The 12,897-nt window shown below is 40.3% G+C and overlaps 1 protein-coding gene and 1 pseudogene across 6 annotated transcripts in view; one reads left to right on the top strand and one right to left on the bottom strand.

Moving 5' to 3' along the window:
- The window catches only part of EPB41L5 (erythrocyte membrane protein band 4.1 like 5), a 142,428-nt gene that overhangs the window by 101,040 nt on the left and 28,491 nt on the right, over nt 1-12,897 (bottom strand). The window lies entirely within an intron of this gene.
- Nucleotides 6,507-7,689, top strand: LOC121481856 (annotated as a pseudogene).

Consider the following 12,897-nt stretch of genomic DNA (forward strand, 5'->3'; position numbering starts at 1 on the left):
GGCATAGTCAGTTGGGTGGTTTCACCTCAGGTCAAAATCTAGGGATCCTAGGATCCAGGCCCAGCTCAGACTCTGTGCTCAATGCTGAGTCTGTTTATCCCTCTCTCCCTCTGCTCCTCCCCCAGTTCGTGCTCTAAAATAAATTTTAAATCTTTAAAAAAAAAAGGGGGGGGGTCTTAATCTTGTTAAAGTCCATTTTATCAATATTTTTTTAATGGATTGTGGGTGGTTTTTTTTTTTTAAATATTCACTTATTTACTCATAAAAGACACAGAAAGAGAGGCAGGGACATAGGCAGAGGGAGAAGCAGACTCCTTGTGGGGAGCTGATGTGGGACTCAATCACAGGACCCCAGGATCACAACGAGCCAAAGGCAAACACTCAACCACTGAGCCACCCAGGTGCCCCTGGATCGTGTTTTTTGGTGTCATATCAGTAACTTTTTCAATCCTTAGGTCCCAAAGATTTCCTGTGTATTTATCTCTAAGTTTTATTATATTGCAGTCTATATTTATGTTCATTATTTATTTTGAGTTAACTTTTATACTAATATAAGGTTTAAGTCAAAGCTGATTTTTTTTTTTTTTTTTGGCCTGATATCCATTTGATCCAGCACCATTATGAGACTATCCTTCTTCCACTGAATTACTTTGGCATTTACAAAAATAAGTTGGTCAGGGTGCCTGGGTGGCTCAGTTGGTTAAGTGTCTGCCTTTGGCTCAGATCATGATCCCAGCATCCTGGGACTGAACCTAGTGTCCTGGGACTTCCCTCAGCAAAGAGCCTGTTTCTCCCTTTCCCTCTGCAACTCCCCCTGCTTGTGCTTTCTCTCTCAAATAAATAAAATCTTAAAAAGACTAAGTTGGTCATACCTCTAAGGACCATTTTTGGGTTCCTGTCTTCTTCTACTGATCTAGGTATCTGTGCTAATACCACAGAGTCTTGACTACAGTAATTATAAGTTTTGAGGATGGACAGAGTGATTGCTCCCGCTTTATTCCTTTTTCAAAACTGTTTTTAGATATTCAGTTCCTTGCCTTTCCATATAAATCTTTTAAAAATGTTGTCTACTGTCTATAAAAGATTTTGTTGGAATTTTGATACAAATTACATGAAACTTTTTTCTAATCCATGTACGTGATATCTCTCCACTTATTTAGTTCTTTTTCATCAACCAAACTACATTTTAAAATAAAATTTTTAAATGGAAGATTTAACCTACAAATCCAACCAGCTTCTCTTGAAATACCTAAAGATAAATCCAGAAATGTTATTTGGAAACAAATGACTGGAGCTAGGTAGTACCAGCCCCTTTTTGAATAGAAAAGTGATATGCTCCCCATTTCACCAAAATTCCTCTACCACTATTTATTGATCATCAACAGCCTGCTACATGTGGGCCCCAATTTATCATTATGTTGTATTGCTCTGTAACTATCTCTATCAAAAATGGGAAATGAAAACCTATCAAATATGCAGCAACATTCAGAAAATAAAAGAAAAAAGAAAAACTATAGTTCTTCTTGGAAGTACATAACCCTATGTCTTTTAAGATGTACTCCAACTTTTCTCCCCTTCTTTTGTTTTTCTGTTTGATCCCAATAGACATTTGATTTTAAGACCCAAAATTATTCCTTCAAAATAAATCATACATGTTTTCTAGGAAATTATTATAGTTAATTCCTCAACTATTTTGCCAAGTCTTATTGTACCAACCTAAATACACTTGGTATCAAAAGAATTCTTTCTTGTTTGGCTCAAGATATGATATTCCTTCCACACTGGCAAGTTCTTTAAACAAGGGAACTACACAAAATCATCTTTTAAAAACAATACTGGGAGTTTTGCTGTCCTAAGGCAACTTTGTACATATCCTGTTATTTTTATGACAAAAAGTAGTTCCCTAAATTCTTCATCTAGAAATAGTACCATAAAAATTTGTGTACTTGGGGGACCTGAGTGGCTCAGTGGTTGAATGTCTGCCTTTGGCTCAGGTCATGATCTCAGGGTCCTGGGATCAAGTCCCACATCGGCTCCCCACCCAGAGCCTGCTTCTCCCTCTGCCTATGTGTCTGCCTCTCTGTCTCTCTCATGAGTAAATAAAATCTTTAAAAAAAAAAAAAAAAAATTTGTGTAGTGATGAGGTTTAAACAGTTTCACCAATAGTACAGAAAAAATTATAAATTTTCAAAAACACTAATTATTGTAAAGACTTTAAGAAAACACATGCAAATTAATACCATCACCAGATTCCCCCTAAGCTACAGGTTATTTCTGAAAGAAGGGTTACTAAACAAGAGTCTACAGATGAGATTCAGGAATAACTTAATTGGGGCACCTGGGTGGCTCAGGACACGATCTCAAGGTCCTGGAATCAAGCCCCACATCAAACTCCATGCTCAGTGGGCAGTCTGTTTGTCCCTCTCCTTCTGATCTTCCTCCCCACTTGTGCTCTCTTTCTGTCTCAAATAAGTAATTTTTAAAAATCTCATTAAGGAATGACTTAGTTATCTATATATATACACAGAATATTATGTATATGAACATTTTTCCACAGAAAGCATCCTTAGATTTCACCATTACAATTTAAGGTTTAAGATCTTCATTGAACTATATAAAAGGACACTAAATTAAGTTTAGATTTGAAAACAGAGGATAGGGTACTATTCACCAGTCAACAAAAACAAGAGCAACCATAAATCCTAGTATGCCAGAACAATACTGACTTACACTTACTATCCCAACCCTCATCCAGTAAGTACACCCTGGCTCTCTAAAGTGGCTTGGTTTAAAAATGGTCTCAAGAAATAAACAGCAGGGATCCCTGGGTGGCGCAGCGGTTTGGCGCCTGCCTTTGGCCCAGGGCGCGATCTTGGAGACCCAGGATCGAATCCCACATCGGGCTCCCGGTGCATGGAGCCTGCTTCTCCCTCTGCCTGTGTCTCTGCCTGTGTCTCTGCCTCTCTCTCGCTCTCTCTCTCTCTCTCTGTGTGACCATCATAAATAAATAAAAATTAAAAAAAAAAAAAAAAGAAAAAAAAAAGAAATAAACAGCAAACATCTGTAACAAGTAAAGAGACTGACTCAATAATCAAAAACCTTCTGACCAATAAAAAAGCCCAGGAGCAAAAGAGCTCCACTGGTGAATTCTACCAAATGCTGAAAGAAAAATTCACACTACCCTTCTTCACAAGACCTTCCAAAAAATAGGAGGGAAGACTTCCCAACTCATCCTTTGAAGCCTGTACTGTTCCTACCAAACCAGACAAAAATATCACAAGAAAAAAACCTCACAAAACTATAGACCTCTATTCCTTATAAATACAGACACCAAAATCTTCAACAAAATACTAACCAGAGACAAGATGGTGAAAGAGTAGGGGGTCCTCTAATCTGTTCCCCCTACGAACCTAGTTAACTTTCAAACCATCCTTAACACCTATGAATTCAATCTGAGACGTAGAGAGAACAGCTGGAACACCATGGAGAGAAAAGTGATAACTTCTTACAAGGCAGGGTGTGGAGAAAAGAAATGGAGGGGATATATCGGAAGATAAATGGGGCGGGGGAGGGAGCCTTTGTAAACTGGCTGCAAGAAAGTGGCACAGTACACAACCCGGATGTTTAGAAATCTGCTCCTGAGAGAGTCCTCCCTGCCTGGAAAGTGTTCAGTGGTAAAACGGCAGAATCCCAGGAAGGGCGGTAAAGTCTCAATATTCCTGGAGACACAGAATAATAGGGGTCCCTAGGAGAAAGCTCAAGTTGTGCCACAGACGGAAAACGACGGTCGGATGGATGCCATCCTAGGTCGCAGTAAAGGACTGGAATGCAGCAATCTGCCTGGGGCATCTGGGAGAGGCAGGCCCGGGGTACAGTCCAGGGCCAGGCAGCAGCGGACAGAAGCGGGACATCCTCTGTTCCCTCCAGGATGTGTAGAGCCGGGGAGTGTACAAGAGGGCGAAAGCTCTCCCCGCTGCCAGGCAGCCTTCAAATCATACGAATCAGTGCCCCCACACCTGTCCCCAGGAGGATCTGGGCCAGTGCACTGAAAGACTGCAGACGTGTGGGGAGCTGTTGGCTCGGGGCTGGAGATCTGGTCGCTGATGGTTTTTTTTTTCCTCCTTTCACCTGGGAGAGGTGTGGCCTGCAAGGAACAAAGACCTCACAGGAAAAACAGCTTCACACTGAGCTCAACCACCGGCAAGGGGTGGGACATCTCTGCCCAGGCAGAGACACCTCAGAATCAGGGCAGCAGGCCCCTCCCAGAAGAACTGCTAGAAGAACAGGGGAACAGCCAATTTATTAACCAAGTAGAACTGGAAAAATCCAGGACTAAGGGAAAAATAGTGTATAAATGACGTTTTTTTCCCATAAAATTCATTTATCTTTCAGGTTAAAAATTTCCAATATTCTTTCTTTTTTCCTGCCTTAACTACAATATTTTATCAACTCTTCGCTTTTAAATTTTTTCCTTTTTTACATTCATATTTTTACATCTCATAGATACATTCTTCATTTTGGGCTTCTTTCCAACATACTCAATTTAATTTTTGTAAACATGTAAGTTAAGGGGGGCTTGGGGGGGTTGTCTTGTTTTATAATTTTGGAATTTAGAACCTTCTAACACAGAGACCAAAATATACTCAGAACCAAGTGGAGTGTCATGTTGGTCCACTCTGAGATTATATTCTCTCTTCCTTCCCATTCTGCCCTCTTTTGTCTTCTTGTTTTTGTTGTTGCTGTTATTTCTCTATATAAGTTTTGCTGGTTTATATAAATTTGGAATTTAGCACCTTCTAACACAAAGAACAAAATACACTCTGAACTAAGAGGATCACCCTCTTGGTCCACTCTGTGAGACTGTATTCTCTCTTGTCCACCACCTCTTCCCACCCCCTTTTAAAAAAAACTTTTCCTATTTTTTAAAATCTGTTTTTCACTTTTGTGGTCTTTTTTTTCCTTTTTATTTTCAGGTCCCTGTTCTCTTCAGAATTGTCTAGGGCATATTTTACTTAGGTCGTCGTTGATACTTTTGACTCTGCTCACTCATACAGCCATTCTGCACTGGGCAAAATGACTAGAAGAATTCACCACAAAAGAAAGAGCCAGAAGTAACACTCTCTTCCACAGATCTCATGGATATGGACTTAAGTAACATGTCAGAGATATAATTCAGGAGTACAATTATAAAAATACTGGTGGCTTTTGAATAAAGCATAGAAGACTCTAGAGATTCTCTTACTGCAGAATTGAGATCTCATCACACCAAAATTAAAAATACTTTAACTGAGATGCAGTCTAAACTGGATGCTCTAACTGCTAGGGCTAATGAGGCAGAAGAGTGATACAGAAGACAAGTTGACGGAAGGAAAGAAGCTGAGGGAAAAAAATAAAAACAAGAGCCCATGAGGAGAAGCTCCAGGAAATAAGTGATAGTTTGAAAAAGAATAATAATCGTCTTTTTGGGATTCCAGAGGGTGTGAGAGAGAGAGAGAGAAAGAGAGAGAGGGAGAGAGAGAGAGGACCAGAAAGTATGTTTGAACAAATCATAGCTGAGAACTTCCCTAATCTGGGGAAAGAAATGGGAATTTATATCCAAGAGACAGACTCCCACCCCAAAAAAAACATCAAAAACAGATTAACACACCAACATATAATAGTGAAGCTTGCAAATTTCAGATCTAAAGAGCAAATCCTAAAAGCAGCTCAAGACAAGAGATTTCTAACTTCTATGGGGAGAAATATTAGATTAAGAGAGACCTCTCCACAGAGACCTGGCAGACCAGAAACACCTGGCGTGATACATTCAGGGTACTAAATGAGAAAAGCATGCAGCCAAGAATACTTTATCCAGCAAGGCTGTTATTCGGAATAGAAGGAAGGATAAAGAGCTTCCAGGATAGAAATAAAATTTAAAAATGTGACCACCAAACCGGCTCTGCAAGAAATATTAAGGGGGACCCTGTAAGTGAAGAGGGAGCCCAAAGAAACAGGGACTGTACAAGTAATACCAGGACACTAAATTCATATCTTTCAGTAGTTACTCTGAACGCGAATAGGCTAAATGATCCAATCAAAAGACACAGGGTTATCAGACTGGATAAAAAAGCAAGACCCATCTATATGTTGTCTACAAGAGACTCATTTATTTAATTTTTATTTAATTTTTATTTATTTATGATAGTCACACCGAGAGAGAAAGAGAGGCAGAGACATAGGCAGAGGGAGAAGCAGGCTCCATGCACTGGGAGCCCGACGTGGGATTCGATCCTGAGTCTCCAGGATCGCGCCCTGGGCCAAAGGCAGGTGCTAAACCGCTGCGCCATCCAGGGATCTCGAGACTCATTTATTTTAGACCTAAGGACACCTCCAGACTGAAAATGAGGGGGTGGAGAACAATTTCCCATTCAAATGGTCCTCAAAAGAAAGCTGGGGTAGCAATGCACATATCAGATAAGTTAGATTTTAAACCAAAGACTGTAATGAGAGATGAAGAGGGACATGATATCATACTTAAAGTTTCTATCCAACAAGACCTAATAATTATGCATATTTATCCCCCTAATGTGGGAGCAGCCAATTATATCAATTAATAATTAAAGAGATACATAGATAACAATACATTAATAGGAGACTTCAACATAGCACTCTCAGCAAAAGACATATTTTCTAAGCAGAAGATCACCAAAGAAACAGGGGCCTTGAATGACACACTAGATCAAATGTATTTCACAGAGGATTAATCCAAAGTGCTGGTGGGTGGCGGGGTTTGCTCCCGTGGCCCGGGTGGGAGAGATGAAGTGGAGGCAGCCCTGAAACAGCCGGTCCCAGAGCTTGGGGCTGGCCGGAGCACACTAGGCCCCAGCCTCGGCAGGGGGAGGGCTTCCCGAAAACGCTAGGCCACGGGAGGGGTGGGCCCCACACCCCATGTGGGTTGCAAGCAACTTGCTGAGACAGTAGAAGGGCCGCGGCAGGGACTAGGCCGTGGCCCCCTTACTCATTGGGCGCCCGGGATCAGACCAAGCTCTGCTTCCATGTGACATAGGACAGGTCTTGTCCAGGCCTCGGGCCTCAGACTACTTAAGATATGCTCAGGCTTCAGAAGAGGCTTGCCTCCAGTGTCCTCCACTGTGGCAAAAAGAAGGTCTGGTTGGACCCCAATGAGACCAATGAAATCGCCAATGCAAACTCCCATCAGCAGATACGAAAACTGATCAAAGATGGGCTGATAATCCGGAAGCCTGTGACTGTCCATTCCCGAGCTCGGTGCCGGAAAACACTCTGGCCCACCGGAAGGGCAGGCATATGGGCATTGGTAAGAGAAAAGGTACTGCCAATGCTCTAATGCCTGAGAAGGTAACATGGATGAGGAGGATGAGAATTCTATGCAGGCTGCTCAGAAGATACCGTGAATCTAAGAAGATTGACCGCCACATGTATCATAGCCTGTACCTGAAAGTGAAGGGTAATGTGTTCAAGAACAAGCGGATTCTCATGGAACACATCCACAAGCTGAAGGCAGAGAAGGCTCGCAAGAAGCTTCTGGCTGACCAGGCTGAGGCCCACAGATCTAAGACCAAGGAGGCCCGCAAGTGCCGTGAAGAGCGGCTCCAAGCCAAGAATGAGGAAATCATCAAGACTCCGTCCAAGGAGGAAGAGACCAAGAAATAAAACTCCCTCTCTCTTGTCTGTACATAGTGGTCTCAGCATTAATCAGATCAGTTACTCAATAAAACAAACCTTTATCTGCTAAAAACAAACAAACAAAAAATGGATTTCACAGATATATACAGAACCTTCCATCCTAATGCAACTGAATACACATTCTTCTCAAGTGAACATGGAACTTTCTCCAGAACAGACCACATTCAAACTCTGGTCTCAACCGATACTAAAAGATTGGGATTGTCCCCTGCATATTTTCAGACCACAATGCTTTGAAACTAGAACTCAATCACAAGAAGAAATTTGAAGAAATTCAAACACATGGAGGTTAAAGAGCAACCTATTAAAAGATGAATGGGTCAACCAGGAAATTAGAGAAATATTAAAAAGATTCATAGAAACTAACGAAAATGAAAGTACAACTGTTCAAAATCTTTCAGATACAGCAAAGGTGTTCTAGGAGGGAAATACATCTCAATACAAGCCTCCCTCAAAAATTGGAAAAATCTCAAATACAGAAGCTAACCTTACATCTAAAGGAACTGGAGAAAGAACAGCAAATAAAGCCTAAAACAAGTACAAGAGAGATAATAAAGATTAGAGCAGAACTCAATGAAATAGAGATCACCAGAAGAACTGTAGAACAGATTAACGAAACCAGAAGCTGGTTCTTTGAAAGAATAAGAGAGACAAACCCCTAGCCAGACTTACTAAGAAGAAAAAAGACTCAAATTAATAAAATCACAAACAAAAGAGGAGAGATCACAATCAATACCAAGGAAAACCAAACGATTTTAAAAACATAATATAAGTATCTATATGCCAACAAATTAGGCAATCTGGAAAAAATGGATACATTTCTGGAAACCTACAAATTACCAAAACTGAAACAGGAAGAAGTAGAAAACCTGAACAGGCTAATAACCAGTGAAGAAATTGAAGCAATCATCAAAAACCTCCCAAGAAATAAAAGTCCAGGGCTAAAAGAAATAATACCTATTCTACTGAAGCTGTTTCAAAGGATAGAAATGGAAGGAAATCTTTTGAACTTGTTCTATGAGGCCAGCATTATCTTGATCCCAAAACCAGACAAAGACCCCACCAAAAAGGGGAATTACAGACCAATATCCCTGATGAACATGGATGCAAAAATTCTCACCAAGATACTAGCCAATAGGATCCAACAATACATCAGGAGGATTATTCAACATGACTAACCAGGAGTTACCGCTGGGATGTAGGGGTGGTTCAACATTTATAAAAACAACATGCTCAATCACATCAATAAAAGAAAAGACCAGAACCATATGATCCTCTCAATAGATGCACAGAAAGCATTGACAAAATACAGCATCCATTCCTGATTAAAACTCTTCAAAGTGTAGGGATGGGGGGAACATTTCTCAGTATCATATAGCCATCTATGAAAAGCCCACAGCGAGTATCATTCTCAATGGGGAAACACTAAGAGCCTTTCCCCTAAGATCAGGAACACAACAGGGATGTCCACTCTCATCACTTTTGTTCAACATAGTAACTAGAAGTCCTAACCTTAGCAATCCAACAACAAAAAGAAATAAAAGGCATTCAAATTGGCAAAGAAGAAGTCAAACTTTCACTCCTCGCAGATGACATGATACTGTATATAGAAAACCCAAAGACTCCACCCCCAAATTGTCAGAACTCATTTCAGCAATATGGCAGGATACAAAATCAATGCCCAAGAAATCAGTGGCATGTCTATACACTAACAATGAGACTGAAGAAAGAGAAATTAAGGAATCAATCCCATTTACAATTGCACCCCAAAACATAAGATACCTAGGAATAAACCTAACCTAAGAGGTAAAGGATCTATACCCTAAAAACTACAGAACACTTCTGAAAGAAACTGAGGAAGACACAAAGAGATGGAAAAACATTCCATGCTCATGGACTAGAAGAATGAATATTGTGAAAATGTCTATGCTACCCAGAGCAATTTACACATTCAATGCAATCCCTATCAAAATAGACTTTCTTCAGAGTTGGGACAAATAATCCTAAAACTATGGAACCAGAAAAGACTATAAATAGCCAGAGAAATGCTGAAAAAGAAAATAAAATCTGGGGGCATCACAATGCCTGACTTCAAGCTGTATTACAAAGCTGTCATCATCAAGACAGCATGGTACTAGCATAAAAACAGACACATAGATCAATGGAACAGAATAGAGAACCCAGAAACAGACCCTCAACTCCATGGTCAACTCATCTTCGACAAGGCAGGAAAGAATATCCATTGGAAAAAAGACAGTCTCTTCAATAAATGGTGCTGGGAAAACTGGACAGCCACATGCAGAAGAATGAAACTAGACCATTCTCTTACACCATACACAAAGATAAACTCAAAATGGTTGAAAGACCTAAATGTGAGACAAGAATCCATCACAATCTTAGATCAGAACACAGGCAACGTTTTTGAACTTGGCCATAGCAACTTCTTGCAAGACACATCTATGAAGGCAAAGGAAACAAAAGCAAAAATGAACTTTTGGGACTTCATCAAGATTAAAAGCTTCTGCACAGCAAAGGAAACAGTCAACAAAACTAAAAGACAACCTACAGAATGGGAGAAGACATTTGCAAATGACCTATCAGATAAAGGGCTAGTAGCCAAGATCTATAAAAAACTTACCAAACTCCATACCCAAGAAACAAACAATCCAGTCATGAAATGGGCAGAAGACATGAACAGACATTTCTCCAAATTAGACCTACATATAGCCAACAAGCACATGAAAAAATGTTCTATGTCACCTGCCATCAGGGAAATACAAATCAAAACCACAATGATTGGGCAGCCCCAGTGGCGCAGTGGTTTAGCGCCGTCTGCGGCCTGGAGTGTGATCCTGGAGACCCTGGATCGAGTCCCACATCAGGCTCCCTGCATGGAGCCTGCTTCTTCTTCTGCCTGTGTCTGTGCCTCTCTCTCTCCTCTGTGATTTTCATGAATAAATAAATAAAATCTTTAAAAAAAAACACACACACACACAATGATTTACACCAGTGAGAATGGCTAAAATTAATAAGAAAGAAAACAAATGTTGGCATGGATATGGAGAAAAGGGAACCTTCTTGAACTGCTGGTGGGAATGCAAACTGGTGCAGCCACTCTGGAAAACAGTGTGGAGGCTCCTCAAGAAGTTAAAAATAGGGATCCCCGGGTGGCGCAGCGGTTTGGCGCCTGCCTTTGGCCCGGGGCGCGATCCTGGAGACCCGGGATCGAATCCCACGTCGGGCTTCCGGTGCATGGAGCCTGCTTCTCCCTCTGCCTGTGTCTCTGCCTGTGTCTGCCTCTCTCTCTCTCTCTCTCTCTCTCTGTGACTATCATAAATAAATAAAAATTAAAAAAAAAAAAAAAAAGAAGAAGTTAAAAATAGAGCTACCCTATGACCCAGCAATTGCACTATTGGGTATTTACCCCAAAGATACAGATGTAGTGAAACGATGGGACACCCACACCCCAATGTTCATAGCAGCAATGTCCATAAATAGCCAAGCTGTGTGTTAAGGAGCCATGATGCCCTTCAACAGATAAATGGATAAAGAAGATGTGGTGTGTGTGTACACACACACACACACACATATATATACATTTATATATACATACACACACAATGAAATACTACTCAGCCATCAGAAAGGATGAATACCTATTATTTACTTCAACATGGATAGAACTGGAAGGTATTATGCTCAGTGCAGTAAGTCAATTTCATATTGTTTTGAGAAAGATAATTATCATATGGTTTCACTCATATGTGGAAGGTAAGAAATAGTAAAAGAGACTATTAAGGGAAAGCAGGGAAACTGAGTGGGGGAAAATTAGAGAGGGAGACAAACCATGGGAGTCCTAACTGGGAAACAAACAAAGGGTTTGTGGTGGGTGGGGGGATGGGGTAACTGGGAGAGAGGCACTAAGGAGGGCAAATGATGAAGTGAGCACTGGTTGTTATACGCTGGCAAATTGAATTGAAATAATTATTTTTAAATATATATTTTTAAAAAAATTTTTAAGAACTCAAAATACTAGCAAATCAAATCAAGCAACATACAAGAGGATTATACACCATGACCAAGTGGGATTTATCCCAGAAAACCAAAGTTAGTTCAACATATTAACAAAGAAAAAAACTATCAACATAATACACCATATTAACAGAATATAAGAGATAAACCATATGATCTTCTCAATAGATGCAGAAAAAAGGTGTTGCGTTTTGTTAAAAAACCCAACACCCTTTTATCATTAAAAAAAAAAAACTCAATAAAATAGAAATAAGGGATCCCTGGGTGGCGCAGCGGTTTGGCGCCTGCCTTTGGCCCAGGGCGCGATCCTGGAGACCCGGGATCGAATCCCACATCGGGCTCCCGGTGCATGGAGCCTGCTTCTCCCTCCGCCTGTGTCTCTGCCTCTCTCTCTCTCTCTGTGACTATCATAAATAAATAAAAAATTAAAAAAAAAAAAAGAAATAAAAGAGAGCTTCCTTAAAGTGATAAAGGGCATCTATAAAAATCCCACACATAACATACTTAATGGTGAAATACTGAACACTTTCCGGTTCTAGCCAGGGCACTTAGGCAAAAAAAAAGAAAAGAAATGAAAGGCATGCAAGATTAGGAGGTGCCTAGTTGGCTCACTTGATGGGAGCATGTGGACTCTTGATCTCAGGGTCTTGAGTTCAAGCCCACACTGGGCATAGAACTTACTTAAAAAATAAAAATGAAAATACATCAACACTGAATAATATATAGAGCTGATGAATCACTATATTACACAACTGAAACTAATATAACACTGTATGTATGTAGGTGTGCCTGGGTGGCACAGTCAGTTAAGCATCCAGCTATTGGTTTCAGCTCAGGTTGTGATCTCAGACTCTTGAGATCCTGCATTGGGATCCATGCTCAGTGCAGAGTTAGCTTAAGATTCTTTTTCCCTCCCCTTCCCTATGTGTGCACATGCTCTCTGTCAAATAAATAAGTCTTTAAATAAACAAATACATACATACATAAAATGGGCAAAGGATCTGAATACACATTTCTCAAAAAAAGATATATGAACACCCAATAAGCACATAAGAAGATATTCAAGATTACTAGTCTTTAGGGAAGTTTAAATCAAAACCACATGAGACCACTTCATACAACCAAGACAGCTAGAATCAAAAATGAATATTGTGTTTGTAA

Source organism: Vulpes lagopus, chromosome 24 (assembly GCF_018345385.1).
Source record: "Vulpes lagopus strain Blue_001 chromosome 24, ASM1834538v1, whole genome shotgun sequence".
Classification (NCBI taxonomy): domain Eukaryota; kingdom Metazoa; phylum Chordata; class Mammalia; order Carnivora; family Canidae; genus Vulpes; species Vulpes lagopus.